The sequence below is a fragment of the Molossus molossus genome, unplaced genomic scaffold, assembly GCF_014108415.1.
Source record: "Molossus molossus isolate mMolMol1 unplaced genomic scaffold, mMolMol1.p scaffold_m16_p_15, whole genome shotgun sequence".
In the NCBI taxonomy this organism is placed as follows: domain Eukaryota; kingdom Metazoa; phylum Chordata; class Mammalia; order Chiroptera; family Molossidae; genus Molossus; species Molossus molossus.
In genome coordinates this window covers 74,264,733-74,279,113 of record NW_023425350.1, presented here as the reverse complement: position 1 = coordinate 74,279,113, position 14,381 = coordinate 74,264,733, and positions in this window count along the sequence as shown.

Here is a 14,381-nt window from a genome sequence, read left to right as displayed (position 1 = left end):
ATATATAGATGATGTATTATAGAACTGTACACTTGAAATATATACAATGTATTAATCATTGTTACCCCAATACATTTGATAAATAAAATATCAAAACCCTGACTTTTCCCAACGAATGAGTTATTTAGTGAAGTTTTTCACTGGTTTGGTTCTTTGCCTGGCAAGTACATACACTGAGCTTTGATTTTTTCTTTTTGAGACCCTGTGGTCTTTTCGTTACATTTTGACATAAATGTGCACATTTGTAGTCTCTTGTCAACACAGTAGCTAAAATGACCCATTTAAAACATAAGCCATCCTATGCCCCTCCTATAGGTTCTCCAATCTCATTGCACAAGACAAAGCTATTAGGATAACCATGTGGCTCTATGCAATCTGGTTCCCCATGGTCTCTGACTTAACATTTCTACTGCACTCCTCCAGGCCCAGTCTGTTTCAGCTGAACTCAATACCAGTTTGTTCCTCAAACATACCAGATACACTTCTGCTCTAGGGCCTATGACCTAGCTCTTCCCTGTGTCTCAAGTGCTTTCTCCTTCCCAGTTCTTTGCTTGGTTCACTTTCTCATCTCCTTTCAGTCTTGGCTCAGTTATCGCCTTCTTGGTGAGGCATACTCTGATCACTACAGTTAATACTGAAGTTTAATATACCCAGCCTCAACGCCCAATCCTCCTTATCCTGTGCTCATTTTTCTTTTTTCCATAAAATATAACACTTTCTATAATACTATATAATTTAATCATTATATATTGTTATTATCTGTCTTCCACCTCCCCCTCCCCAACTATTTTTGTTCACTAATAAGTCCCAAGCCTCTAGAATATGTTAAGCACTCAATAACACTTATGGGATGAGTATGAATCAATTATTGGGTGGGTGAATATGTAGACAAATATACCAACAGACAAAGATCAACAGGACATAGTCCTTCCCTTCAAAGGAACTTAAAATCTAGTGGATATGGTAGACAGGTACAAAATATAATAGGAGGGAGTGAACCAAAGGAGAAAGGAGAAGAGAGAAGGCAACTCTGGGTTCTACCAGTTTCTGCATTTATCCAGCCTTTTCAACTGGTCCTCAACTGATTTTTCTTTGTTTTAGTTTTGTGTCTCTTTTGTCCAGTTCAGAGTATGAATAAAGTCCACAGCAATCAAGTGAATGAGAAGAAATGTAGCACATTGACAATTTTCTTCAATATACAAAGTATTCTGCTCATTTTGTCTCTTGTGTGCCTTATTTCGTGGTAGGTTTCCCTTGATGTTATTCTTAAAAAGAAAAGAAAAAATGAACTCAGAAGCCCCAGGTTTATGTCTGTTCAACTTAGTAGATAATTGCTGTAGCCTAGGGTTGGACAAATAAACCCAGGCAGGTCCATGCTGTAGGATGAAGAAGTAGCTTGTTAGGTGCTGAGCTTGATACCTTTGTGGATTTCATCCAATTTGAAGCTCTTTACTCATATATTCCTCAAGAAAACTATGTAGATTCCTTTGCATTTTCCGAATTTACATGAATGACCATCATCATTACCACATATACCCCTCTACTAATAAGCATAATGCACTTAGATGCTAGAATTAACTATGGTTTTATTCACTAGTTCCCTTCCAACCTGACTGACACATATTACAAGCCTCTATTAATCTTTGTAGCATTCTTTTTTTTTTTTTTTTATCCTCACCCGAGGACATTTTTCCATTTTTTGTACAGATAGAGCGGGAGGGAGAGAGAGGAAGAGAGAGAGACAAACATTGATGTGAAGGGACACATCGAGTGGCTGCCACCCACACGACCAACCAGGGCCGGGGACAAACTGCAACCGAGGTACATGCCCCTAGCAGGAACCGAACCCGGGTCTCTTCGGACCGCAGGCGGACGCTCCAACCGCTGAGCCAAACCGGCCAGGGCCTTTGTAGCATTCTTTAAGAAATGTTTTCCTGGCAAACATTCTAAGTTGAAATAAACCAAAATGTTAGCCTGACATTGCAAATTCTCCACGACAGGCTCCAGTACCTCTCTAATTTTCTCTCTTCTAAAAGGCCAACATATTGAAGATGCTCAGATGGAGACCAGAAATGATGAAAAATTAAAACACTAATAATGTATGATAATAAAATAATGACCACTACCGAGATGAAGATGAGGTAGGAAGAGACACTTCTCTCTGCCAAGCCTGGTGTGAGTTTCCTCAGTGAGGAATTGAGAACTGGCCCTTCTGTGCGAGCCCTGTCATGGCAAGCAGCCTCAAAGCAGAGTGCCAAGCTATCACACACACCTGGGCAGTGTTTTCCACCAAGTGAATTCTGCTTTCGCTAAATGTCATCACTTCAATTTCTGTTATTTTAAACACAAGTTAAATTTGGTATTTTAAAACCACATAACACGGCCCTGGCCGGTTTGGCTCAGCGGTTAGAGCGTCGGCCTGCGGTCCGGAGAGACCCGGGTTCGGTTCCCGCTAAGGGCACGTACTTCGGTTGCAGTTTGTCCCCGGCCCTGGTTGGTCGTGCGGGTGGCAGCCACTCGATGTGTCCCTTCACATCGATGTTTCTCTCTCTCTCTCACTTCCTCTCTCTCCCTCCCACTCTATCTGTACAAAAAATGGAAAAATATCCTCGGGTGAGGATAAAAAAATAAATAAATAAATAAAACCACATAACACGGCTGATAAAATATCTTCATGACTATGAATTAACAAATCTTTGAATTATTCTTGAGACTGTCATACTAAGCGAAATACGAAAGAAACAGCGAAGAACCATATGATTTTACTCAGATGTGGGATATAAAACTGAAAGCAACAAATGAACAAACCAGACACACAAACAAAAACACATAGACACAGACAATGGTATGGTGGCTACTGGGGGAAAGGAGGGTGAGGGGGGGAATAAAGGGTGAAGAGGGTCAAATATACGGTGACAGAAGATTTGCCCTTGGGTGCTGGGAACACAAGCAACATACAAATGTTATATCATAGAATAGTACATTTGAAACCTATGTAACAACCAATGTCACCCCAATACACTTAATTTAAAAATAGCTTTAACAAAAGAAAAGAAAAATGTCTTCAGAGAAATAGTCTGTACAAGTTCTCAAGGGTAATATTCATATCAGAGTTAACCTACATGTGGTTAGCATCTGGGATCTATCACAAAGGCTTGATGCTTTGAATCCTTTGCTAGTGCGCAGGCTAAGGGATATTCACAGAGAGTCCTTGACCTTTATAAAATATGCATTCTGTCACATGATGGAAACTATAATTGCAAATAAAGGAACTATTCTTTTTGCTGGAGAAAATATTTTTCGACAATGTGGTTTTACTGGTTATGAATAACTTCACATAAAAAATTCATAGGATTTTCACCCTGGCCGGTTTTCTCAGTGGTTGGAGCGTCGGCCTGCAGACCAGAGTCCCAGGTTCAGTTCCCACTAGGGCACGTACCAATCAATCAATCAATAAATAAATAAATTCAGAGAAAAAATTAATTCTTCAGTGTCCTTTATAAAAAAAGAAATTCAGCCCTGGCCAGTTTGGCTCAGCAGTTAGAGCGTCGACCTGAGGTCCAGAGAGACCCGGGTTCGGTTCCCGCTAAGGGCATATACCTCGGTTGCAGTTTGTCCCCAGCCCTGGTTGGGTTGTGTGGGTGGCAACCACTCGATGTGTCCCTTCTATGTCAATGTTTCTCTCTCTCACTCTCACTCTATCTGAACAAAAAAATGGAAAAATGTTCTTGGGTGAAGATAAAAAAAAATTCATAGGATTTTTGAACAGGAGGTGGACCTTAAATACAGTGCCCCCTGTACTTTCAGCTCTTGTGGGCAAATTTCTCAGCCTCTCCAAATTTCAGTTTCCACAGTTTCATGTTTTAAAAAATGGTAGAAATTACTACTGAAGGGTCATTGTAAGGACTGAATAAGTTTCATGGAACTATCTAGCACATGGCAGATGCTCAATAATGTCACTGTTGTAATAATGATCATCATGACAGAAAAGGAAACGGGCCCATTAATGAAGGGACTTGTTCATGATAACAGCAAAGCAGATACATGACTCCCCAGGTCAGGGTTTCAGCTTTTGTTTCATCTTTAGGTTTATTTAACTTAATACCTTATATGTTTACAGTGTTTTATTTGGCAAAGTGTTCTTATAATTATTGTATTAGTCTTATAATAATGTCAAGGCTAAAGAATTAAATACTGAAATGACAGCACAAATCAATTCAGTGACACTGTAAGAGGTGAATCAAACGATTCCTTGGAAGGGTTTCCCTAAAATGTTATTAGCCATAGCTTAAGCTTCCCTGAAGTCATGTCCTCAAGCATAAACACTTTATATGAGTCAAGGTAGACCAGGTTTTATGTGATAACAAACAACTTCAAAATATTAAAACAATGGATGACTTAAAACAATGGATTTATTTCTGTCTTCTAGTACATGTTCATCCAAGACTCTGGCTGATGGGGTAACCTGGTCACTAGTGAAATTAAAAGAGGATTCTGGGGATGGGGGTGGGGGTGGGAGGTCTCATAAAGGCAATTGAATTATCTGATGGGAATTGTCATTTCATCATTTTCACTCACAACTCATTGGTCAGAACCAGCTGTACAGCCACATCCAACTTCAAGGGACTTGGGAAGTATAACCCTTCCTGTGACTGGAAGGAAAGAAGCAGGTGGAACTATTTAGTGACCACCACAGGCTTTAACTTATTTTCTTTTCTTCTTGGAAAATAAGAAACAACAGCTTGTGAAAAGATGATGGAAACTGGTTTTAGTTTCTCATGAATATTAGTTATGAAAACAAACAAGTTTTTATCATTTATACTTTTTTGTTTGTTCATTTAATATAGTTTTATGGTGAACGTAGTCAACAATGAAATAGGAATGCTTTTAAAAGCAGTTGGAGGGCCCTGGCTGGTTTGGTTCAGCTGTTAGAGCATTGGCCTGCGGTCTAGACAGACCCGGGGTTCAGTTCCCGCTAAGGGCACGTACCTCAGTTGCAGTTTACCCCGGCCCCGGTTGGGTTGTGCAGGTGGCAGCCACTCGATGTGTCCCTTTCACTTCGATGTTTCTCTCTTCCTCTCTCTCCCTTTTATTTTATCTGAACAAAAAAAATGGCAAAATGTCCTCAGGTGAGGATCAAAAAACAAACAAACAAAAACAATCAGTTGGAGGGATTTGAATTTGAATTTTTAGAGTTTGCACGTTACAAGAACAGTAATGGAATAAATGAATACTGACTTGATTTTCGATGAGGAATTGTTAATTATCATATGTGTAATCATGATTACTATAGATTTTTTAAATGAAACTTTACCATTTAGAAATAAATACTGAAATATTTCTGAATAAAATATGATGGGATTTGCTTCAAAATAATGTATAGGGTAAGCTGGGGCAGTGAGTAGGGTATAGATGAAATATTAGCTGTGAATTGATTATTGTTGAAGCTGGGTAATTAGGGGTTTATTATTCCAGTCACTCTATTTTTAGGTATGCTTGGAATTTTCCATAATAAATTTGTTTTAATGCAGTAATAGGCCCCCAGCTGCTTCAGACCAGATCTAGTTTCTCTAGATATGGCTAACAAAGGGTCCTAGGCCATCACTATTGCCAGGGAGGCCTGGTCTCAGAGAGCAAATCACTGAGCTCAGGGAATTTTTGCATTTGCCAAATATTTGAAACAACCAAACTAGCCAAGCTGACAGCCTGTACCTTGCAGCATATGGCAGGACCTCAGAACCACCCATTCTTTTTGTTTGTTTTTTGTTAATCCTCACTTGAGGATATTTTTCCATTGATTTTTTTTTTTTTTTTTTAGATAGAATGAAAGGGAGGGTGGGAGGAAAAGAGAGAGAGAAAAATGTCGATATGAGAGAGACATAATGATTGGTTGCCTCCCGCACAACACCGACCTGGGCTGGGGACTGAACGTGCAACCAAGGTACTTGCCCTTGATCTGGAATCAAATCTGCGACCCTTTGGTCTGGGAGGCCGACAAGCTAACCACTGAGCCAAACTGGCCAGGGCAGAACCACCCACTCTTGCTCCCTAAGGAGGCTAAATGCTCAGAGCCTCCAGAGGCCATAGTTGCATAGTATAGTCCAGCATGTAAGACTTGTGTCTAATTCTTTTTTTTTTTTTTTTTTTTGCCTTTATTTTTAAAATCTTTATTGTTGAATGTAGAATGTATTAGAGATGTTCCACATTTTTCCCCCATTGACCCCCTCCTCCCCACTCCCGCCTTTTCCCACACTGTTGTCTGTGTCCATTGGTTATGCATATAAGTTCTTTGGTTTATTTCTTCCCACCCCCGCAACCCCTTTCCCTTTGAGGTTTGTCAGTCTAGCAATGAATTTGTACTTCTTAATCCCTTCACCTTTTTCACCCATTCCCCCAACCCCCCTCCCAATTGGCAACCAACAAAATGTTCTCTGTATCTATGAGAATGTTTCTGTTCTGCCTGTTCATTTTGTTTGTAAATTCCATTGTCGATAGATATGTATTCATTGCCATTTTGTTTGTTCGTATATTTTATCTTTTTCTTCAAAAAGACCCTTCAACATTTCATATAATAACGGTTTGGTGGCGATGAACTCCTTTAACTTTTTCTTGTCTGGGAAAGTCTTTATATGGCCATCGATTCTAAATGACAGCTTTGCAGGATAGAGTAATCTTGGCTGTAGGTTCTTGCTTTTCATCACTCTGAATATTTCTTGCCACTCCCTTCTGGCCTGCAAAGTTTCTTTTGAGAAACCAGAACTCCCTTGTAGGTAACTAGCTGCCTTTCTCTTGCTGCTTTTAGGATTCTCTCTTTGTCTTGAACCTTTTGCATTTTGTTGATGATGTGTCTTGGTGTGTGCCTCTTGGGGTTCATCTTGTCTGGGACTCTCTGTGCTTCGTGGACTTGTATGTCTGTTTCCTTCACCAAGTTAGGAAAGTTTTCTGCCATTATTGTTTCAAACAGGTTTTCAATTTCCTGTTCTCGCTCTTCTTCTTCCGGCACCCCCAAGATGCGAATGTTGGCACGCTTTAAGTTGTCCCAGAGGCTCCTTACACTATCCTCATTTTTTTGGATTCTTTTTTCTTTTTGCTGTTCTGATTGGGTGTTTTTTGTTTCCTTATATTCCAAATCAATGGTTTGCTTCTCTAGTATTGAATCTGTGTAAATTATTCTTTATTTCAGTTAATGCCTCCTTCAATTCTGACTGGTCCTTTTTTTATGCTCTTGAGGCCCTCACTGAGTTCATTGAGTATCCTTTTAAGCATTATTTTGAACTCAGCATCTGTTAGGTTGCTTATCTCCATTTCGCTTAGTTCTTTTATTGGGGTTTTGTTCTGTTCTTTCATTTGGGACCTGTTTCTTTGTCTCCTCATTTTGGCTGCCTCCCTGTGTTTGTTTCTGTGTATTACTTAACAAGAGGTATGGGGCTCGCTGAGACCAGATGCTGCTCGTTTGAAAGAATTTAGGAAAAACCTGAAGCAGGATCTAAGACAGGCCAATCCTATGGTTAAGCAACTGGCAACAGCTTGGGTGGGCCTGAAAGTTGTGCGGGGCTGGGCGGGGCCTCAGGGAATCACCAGGGCGGGGCTACCAGTGTGAGCCAGGTTGCTGGAGTCCCAGATGTGGCTGCTGTCTGCCGCCCCAGGGAAGGGCTCACCAAAGGAACAAAGGCCTCTGACAGCACGTTTGTCCCGGAGAAAGCCCCCTCTCCAGCCCTGGCTCCAGTGCCAAACAGCTCAGTTCTTCCCTGTATGTCTCTGGGTCCCTCGAGCTGCCTCCCCTCCAAGCTTAGAGGGAAAGAGTCTGATAAGTTCGCGCGCGGGCCCTTTAAGGAGCTGCCTGGGGCTCCAGCCGCTTCACCCTCCCTGAGCCTCAGTTCCTGCTGGTTTTTCCAGCCAGAAGTTATGGGGATTCTTCTCTTCCTGGCCCTGGAACCCTGAGCGGGGCATCTGGTGTGGGACAGGGACCCCTCAGTCCTCAGGAAGGACCTTCCCAGCCGAAGTATCCTCCTGATTTTTATCTGCCACACGTGGGTGTGGGACCAGCCCATCTCGCTACTGGCCCTCCCGCCTCCACCTCTCCTACCAGTCTGGATGTGGCTGCTGCTTTAATTCCATAGTTGTAGGACTTCCATCCAGCTTGATTTCAGGCGGTTTTGAATGATGGCTGTTCTGTAGTTTAGTTGTAACTTTGATGTGGTTGTGGGAGGACACGATACCGCGTTTACCTACCCCGCCACCTTGACCAGAAGTTGACTTGTGTCTAATTCTGAACTAAACTCCTCTCCTTGGGTTACTCTGGCAGGACACTAAAGTTCTGCTGGTAGTTAACGTGATGCACAGAGACTTTTCGACGTGTAAAAATGTGTGAGACGCGAGCCTGGGCCACAAACAGACCTGGGATGTGACACAGGGTTACTAGAGATGCTCCTCCCTGCCTCCCAAGGCCCCTGGTCTTCAGTACAGTTCTTCACCCCTGAGCCAGGGCACTCTCAGTTCTAATCACTCCAAACCGTTCATATCGGAGGTGCTGGTTGTGAGCATCCCCAGGTGACGCCTGCACATAACCTATCCTGCTCTGTGAGCGCTGCTCCCTTGCCCACAGGGGTGGACCTCTGGCACCTGGGTTTACTCTTCACAGTCTGCTCTCCCTGCCGTAGTTGATTGGCTGCCCATCCCAGGCTGTCCAATCAGATTCTCTTGAAATTTTTACTAAGAGATAAGGACATTGAGGAAAAATTCTGAATTATGTCAATGGCAGAGCTCACACAGAACCATCTCAAACTTCTGCTGCAGTGTCCCCAGCGTGGCCTGAGTCCCACTCTCCTGAGGACTGGTCACTCATCATTTTCACGTGTGCCACGAAATAACCCAGTATCACCAAATACATATCTGACTGAGGTTTCTTTGCTGAGTACCTTAAGGGGTGCAGTAGGAAACCTCTAAGATAGTCTCCAGTTATCTCCACATTCTGTTATTCACACCTTTCTGTAAACAACTCTCTAACCTTGAGTGTGGGCTGAATCTAATAACACTTCTAATGAATAGAATATGGCAAAAGTTATGTGATTTTACTTCAAGATTAGGTTGCAAAAATCTCTCTTTGTACCCTCTGGGGGAAGAAAACTACACGTTATGAGTATCCCTGTGGATAGGCCCCCTGGTCAAGGCTCTGGCCCATAGTCAGCAAGGACATGAAGCCTGCCAGCAGCCATGTGAGTGAGCTTGGAAGCGAACTGGGAGCTTTGAGATGACTCTGTCTACAGGCCAGGCTGACACTTTGATGACCAACTTCTGAGAAATTCTGAGCCAGAAGCACCCAGCTAAGCCATACCCAGATTCCTGCTGATAAATGTTTGTTGTTTTAAGCTGCTAAATTTGGGGGTAATTTGTTATACAGCAATAGGTAATTAATACAAGGGGCTGTAAATATTCAAAAGAAAAAGAAAATCTTAGAAACTGGTGAAAATGAAAGGAGACCTAAACTAATCCACAGTTATAGTACTGATTTTAATACTTCTCTGCCAGTATTTAATAGAAAAAGAAGGCAGAAATAATGAAAACATAGAAGACTTACACAATACTGACCAGCCACTTGACTGGATTGATGTTTATGAAATGCTCGACGTATGAAAAGCAAAACGCGCCCTGGCCGGTTTGGCTCAGCGGTTAGAGCGTTGGCCTGCGGTCCTGAGAGACCCGGGTTCGGTTCCCGCTAAGGGCGTGTACCTCGGTTGCAGTTTGTCCCCGGCCCTGGTCGGTTGTGCGGGTGGCAGCCACTCGATGTGAACACATCGATGTTTCTCTCTCTCTCTCTGTTCCTCTCTCTCCCTCCCACTCTACCTGAACAAAAAATGGAAAAATGTCCTCGGGTGAGGATAAAAAAAAAGAAAAGCAAAACGCATGGTGTTTTCAAGTGTATATGTTTTATGCTGGGCCGTGAAACAACCCTCAATGAGTTTACAAGGACTAAAATCATACAGAGTATGTTCTTTGACCACAACAGAATTAAATGGAAATAAATATTAAAAAGATATCAGGGCCCTGGCTGTTGTTGCTCCTTGGTTGGAGCGTCAGCCTGAGCACTAAAGGGTCATGCGTTCAATTCCTGATCAAGGGCACGTATTTGGGTTTCAGGTTCGATCCCTTTACCTAGTTGGGGTACCTGTGGGAGGCAACCAATCGATGTCTCCCTCACTTCAATGTTTCTCTCTCCCTCCCTCCCTTCCACTCTCTAAAAAAAAGAAACAATGGAAAAAAATATCCTCAGGTGAGGATTAAAGACAACAGCAAAAAGATATCTGGAAAACAACATACCTCACATGTTTGAAAAGTAAACATTTTAAATAATAATGTATGTCAAGGAAAAAATCACAAGAGAAACTAGATTATATTTCTAACTGAAGGGTACTGAAAACCTGACACTGGATTTTAAGCATTGCTTAGAAGGAAAAGAATAACTTTATTTATTTATTTTTTGGTATGTGCCCCTAGTGGGAACCAAACCCGGGACTCTCTGGTCCGCAGGCCGACGTTCCAACCGCTAAGCCAAACCAGCCAGGGCAAAAAGGGTAACTTTAAATGCTTGCAATAGAAAAGAATAAAAGTTTAAAATGAACAATTTCCATCTTAAGAAGTTAGTAAAACAAAAAATTAAGCTTAGATAAATAGAAAGAAGGAAATAGTAAAGATAAGAGTGAAAATTAATGAAATAGAAAACAGACAAACAATTGAGAAAAATCAGTTAATCCAAAAATTGATTGTTTGAATGACCATTATTCTGGTTTCCTGCTTCACTCACGTTTTCCTTCATTCTGGAGCTTATCTTGACTATTAGACATGATGCTCAGCTCTGTCCTCATGACTAAGAGTTCAGCTTCTATATCCTGCATCCGCTGCTCTAGATAGTTTAAAGTGCAAGGAGTTTATAAAAAAGATCACAGTGTCCTTAGAAGGACTGAAGGGATATTTCAGGCTCAGCCTTTAGGGATGGTCTACAACCTCTTCACAGAATCAGTCTGGTAAACATCTGACCCCAGAATGTGCTGCCTCTGCCTCCACCGCACAGCACAGGCTCCCCTGGGCTCTTGCAGTTGGCTTCCACACCATGTCCCATGCTGACTTCATCTGACTGGTGGAACCTCAGTCAAATATTTGCATTGTGGTTGGAAGCGGGGCTTCTCCAGTTGAACATGAGTTCACAGTCCAGGAAATCATCACATATAGAGAGCACTTAGAAGATTTGGGATAGGCACAAAGGACAGGTGAGCACCTTAGCTCTTGATTGCCAACACATTAGGCTTTCCCTTTAAGATGTTTGCTTTAGCTTTTAATTTTGAAGTAATTGTATTCACATGCAGTTGTAAAAAATAAAAACAGGAGAAATTCTGTCTATCCTTCACCCAGTTTTCCCCAATGGTAACAGCTCACAGAAATATAGTATGCAGTACTGTCAAAACTAGGAAATTAAACATTGGAACAATGCACAAAACTTTATCAGATCCCACCCATTTTAATCCATTCATGTGTGTGTGTGTGTATTTGGATCCATCGCACTTTATCACATGTAGATTTGTGTAACCACCATCACAATAAGATGCAGAGCTGTTCCATCACCACAAGGCTCTCTTATGCTTCTCTCTCTCACTTTTTAAAAAAATATGTTTTTATTGATTTTTTTAGAGAGAGGAAGGGAGAAAACGATAGAAACATCAATAGGCTGCCTCTTGCACGCCTCCCACTGGGGACTGAGCCTAATGGGAATCAAACCAGGACCTCTCAGTCCATGGGACAATGCTCAGTCCATTGAGCCACACTGACTAGGCTTCATATTTCTCTTTTACAGCTACAGTCACCTCCCTCACTAACCATTGGCAACCACTAATCTGCTCTCTATCTCTATAATTTTGTTGCTTCAAGAATAAATCAGGCAGTATATAACTGGTTTGAGATTGGTTTTTTGCTCTCCTTAGCACAATTCCCTTGAGATCTGCCTGAGTTTTAATCCTGGCTTTGTGCCTTACTGGCTGTGTGATCTTAGGCAAGTTATATAACTTCTCTGTCTCAGTTTCCATTCAAAGCAAGCACCACTTGATTTCAAATTTTGCTGTCTCCACTTCACTGTCTTGCCTCTCACTGACAGATGAGAAAAGGCCTTCTGTTGGCTTTATTCTCTGTTCTCTGTGAAACCTTGGAACATGACTGGGACCAAACTGTAAACCTTTCAGCATTTTCAAATCAGCCTACAGTGTAAGGAAAAACACTATTTGGAAATGCTAATTGGATAGGGTTAGGTATTTAGATTTTGTCGTAATCTTAGTCTTTTGCTAAGTACTTTCATATATGTTTAAAGGAATGTTGTTTTAAATGGAAGCTCATTTCTGCTGCTACCAGTTTTATTTTTGGTCTGTTTCTCCCTCATCAGTGAAGAAGCACATCCAGGTGGCACTCACCTGTCTTTTAGAAGTCATTTGATTTAGCCTTAGATTGTGACACGACTCTGGGTACGCTACTGAGAGAGGGAACAGTCCCCCTACTGTGCCGTTTGGCTGATTATTTCTAGTTATCATTTGTGTAAAGCTTTTGTGTAAGTTCACAAAACTCTCTGCTCAAATGTCAGCTTAACAGAGAGGCCTCCCTGACTACCTGTAATAGAGCATCCATGCCCAGGCCGGTTTGGCTCAGCGGTTAGAGCGTAAGCCCGCGTACACGAGAGTCCCAGGTTTGGTTCCCGCTGAGGGCATGTACCTTGGTTGCAGTTTGTCCCAGCACCGGTTGGGGTCACGTGGGTGGTGGCCACTCCACGTGTCTCTCTCACATCAATGTTTCTCTTTCTCTCTTCCTCCCTCTCTCCCTACTGCTCTATCTGAAGATACATGCAAAAATGTCCTCGGGGGTGGATAAAAAAAACAAAAAAGAGCATCCATGCCTCTGTCTCTCTTCATTTTTTTACCCTGCTATATTTATCTGCAGGGCAATTGTCACTACGGTATATATCTACAATATGTATTTATTTATTTCATAATTAATTATTTTTTGAAATCCTCACCCAAGGATAATTTTCCATTTATCTTCAGATAGAGTGGGAGGGAGAAAGGGAGGGAGGGAGAGAGAGAGAGAGAGAGAAAGAGAGAGAGAGAGAAACATTGATATGAGAGAGACACATTGGCTGGTTGCCTCCTGCATGACCCCAGCCAGGGCTGGGGAACCAAAAACAAGGTACGTACCCTTGACCAGAATCAAACCCGAGGCTCTTTGGGCCATGGGCTCACGCTCTAACCACTGAGCAACTGGCCAGGGCATATATATTTATTTCTTTACTGCCTGTTTCTCACCTTCAGAATACAATCTTCAGAAGAGGAAGAACTTATCTATTCCTTGCTATATTTCTGTTGCCTCGAGTGGTCTCCAACACATGACATTTTTAGAATGAGTGAATGAATTCTCCCACTGTTAATGGAAGGAGCAGAGAGGCACTCTAGACCTGGGAAAATGGAAGGAGAGAAGATACCTTGTGCAGGAAAGACTCAGGTATGTCAGTAATCTCCATTTGAGCCACAGAGCAGAGGTACAAGGGCTCCCAGAATGAAGGGATAGCGATGACAAAGGACTTGACAACAACGATTCTGTGGCCAGAATGGAGTTCAGTACACAGACTTGGGTGTGCATGAAAAACAACTTTATTTTTATATAACTTAAATCCAATTCCTATTTTGAGGCTGGATTTAAAAAAAATTTTTTTTTTCTTTATTGATTTTAGAGAGAGAGGAAGGGAGAGGAAGAGAGAGTTAGAAACATTGATGAGACAGAACATCGATTGGCCGCCTCCTGCATGCCCCTCACTGGGAATCTGGCCCATAACCTGAGCATGTACCCTGATTGGGATTTGAACCAGTGACCTTTTGATACACGGGTTGACACTCAACCACTGAGCCACACTGGCCGGGCTGAGGCTGGACTTTGATGGAGGCACTAGCATGAGTAGAGGTACTGAATGACCCCTCGGGCTCAGCAATGAGGGGTTATGTATCTGTTCATTCACAGCTGGCTGAGACCATGTTCTTGCTTGTCTGTGCAGCTGAAGAGACTGAGGCCGATCAAGGCTCCTAGTTCATCCCACCAGGATTTCTTCTTCAGCAGCTCTTTCTGTCTCACCCACTGGGCTCTGTTACAGAAGGCGATTACCCTGTGATGATCTTCTGCTTTTTAGCCATGCCCGTCATTCTGTTCTCAATTCCATGGTAAGTTTCAGTTCTATATTCTCATCCCTGGTGTAAGACTTTTGCTCTGGTTCTCTAAAGGTTTGGTGATGAAATGAGGTAATTTTTCTTGGAAACACCTACATTGCCCTTTTTGTCACGAATACTACAGAATGTTTCCCA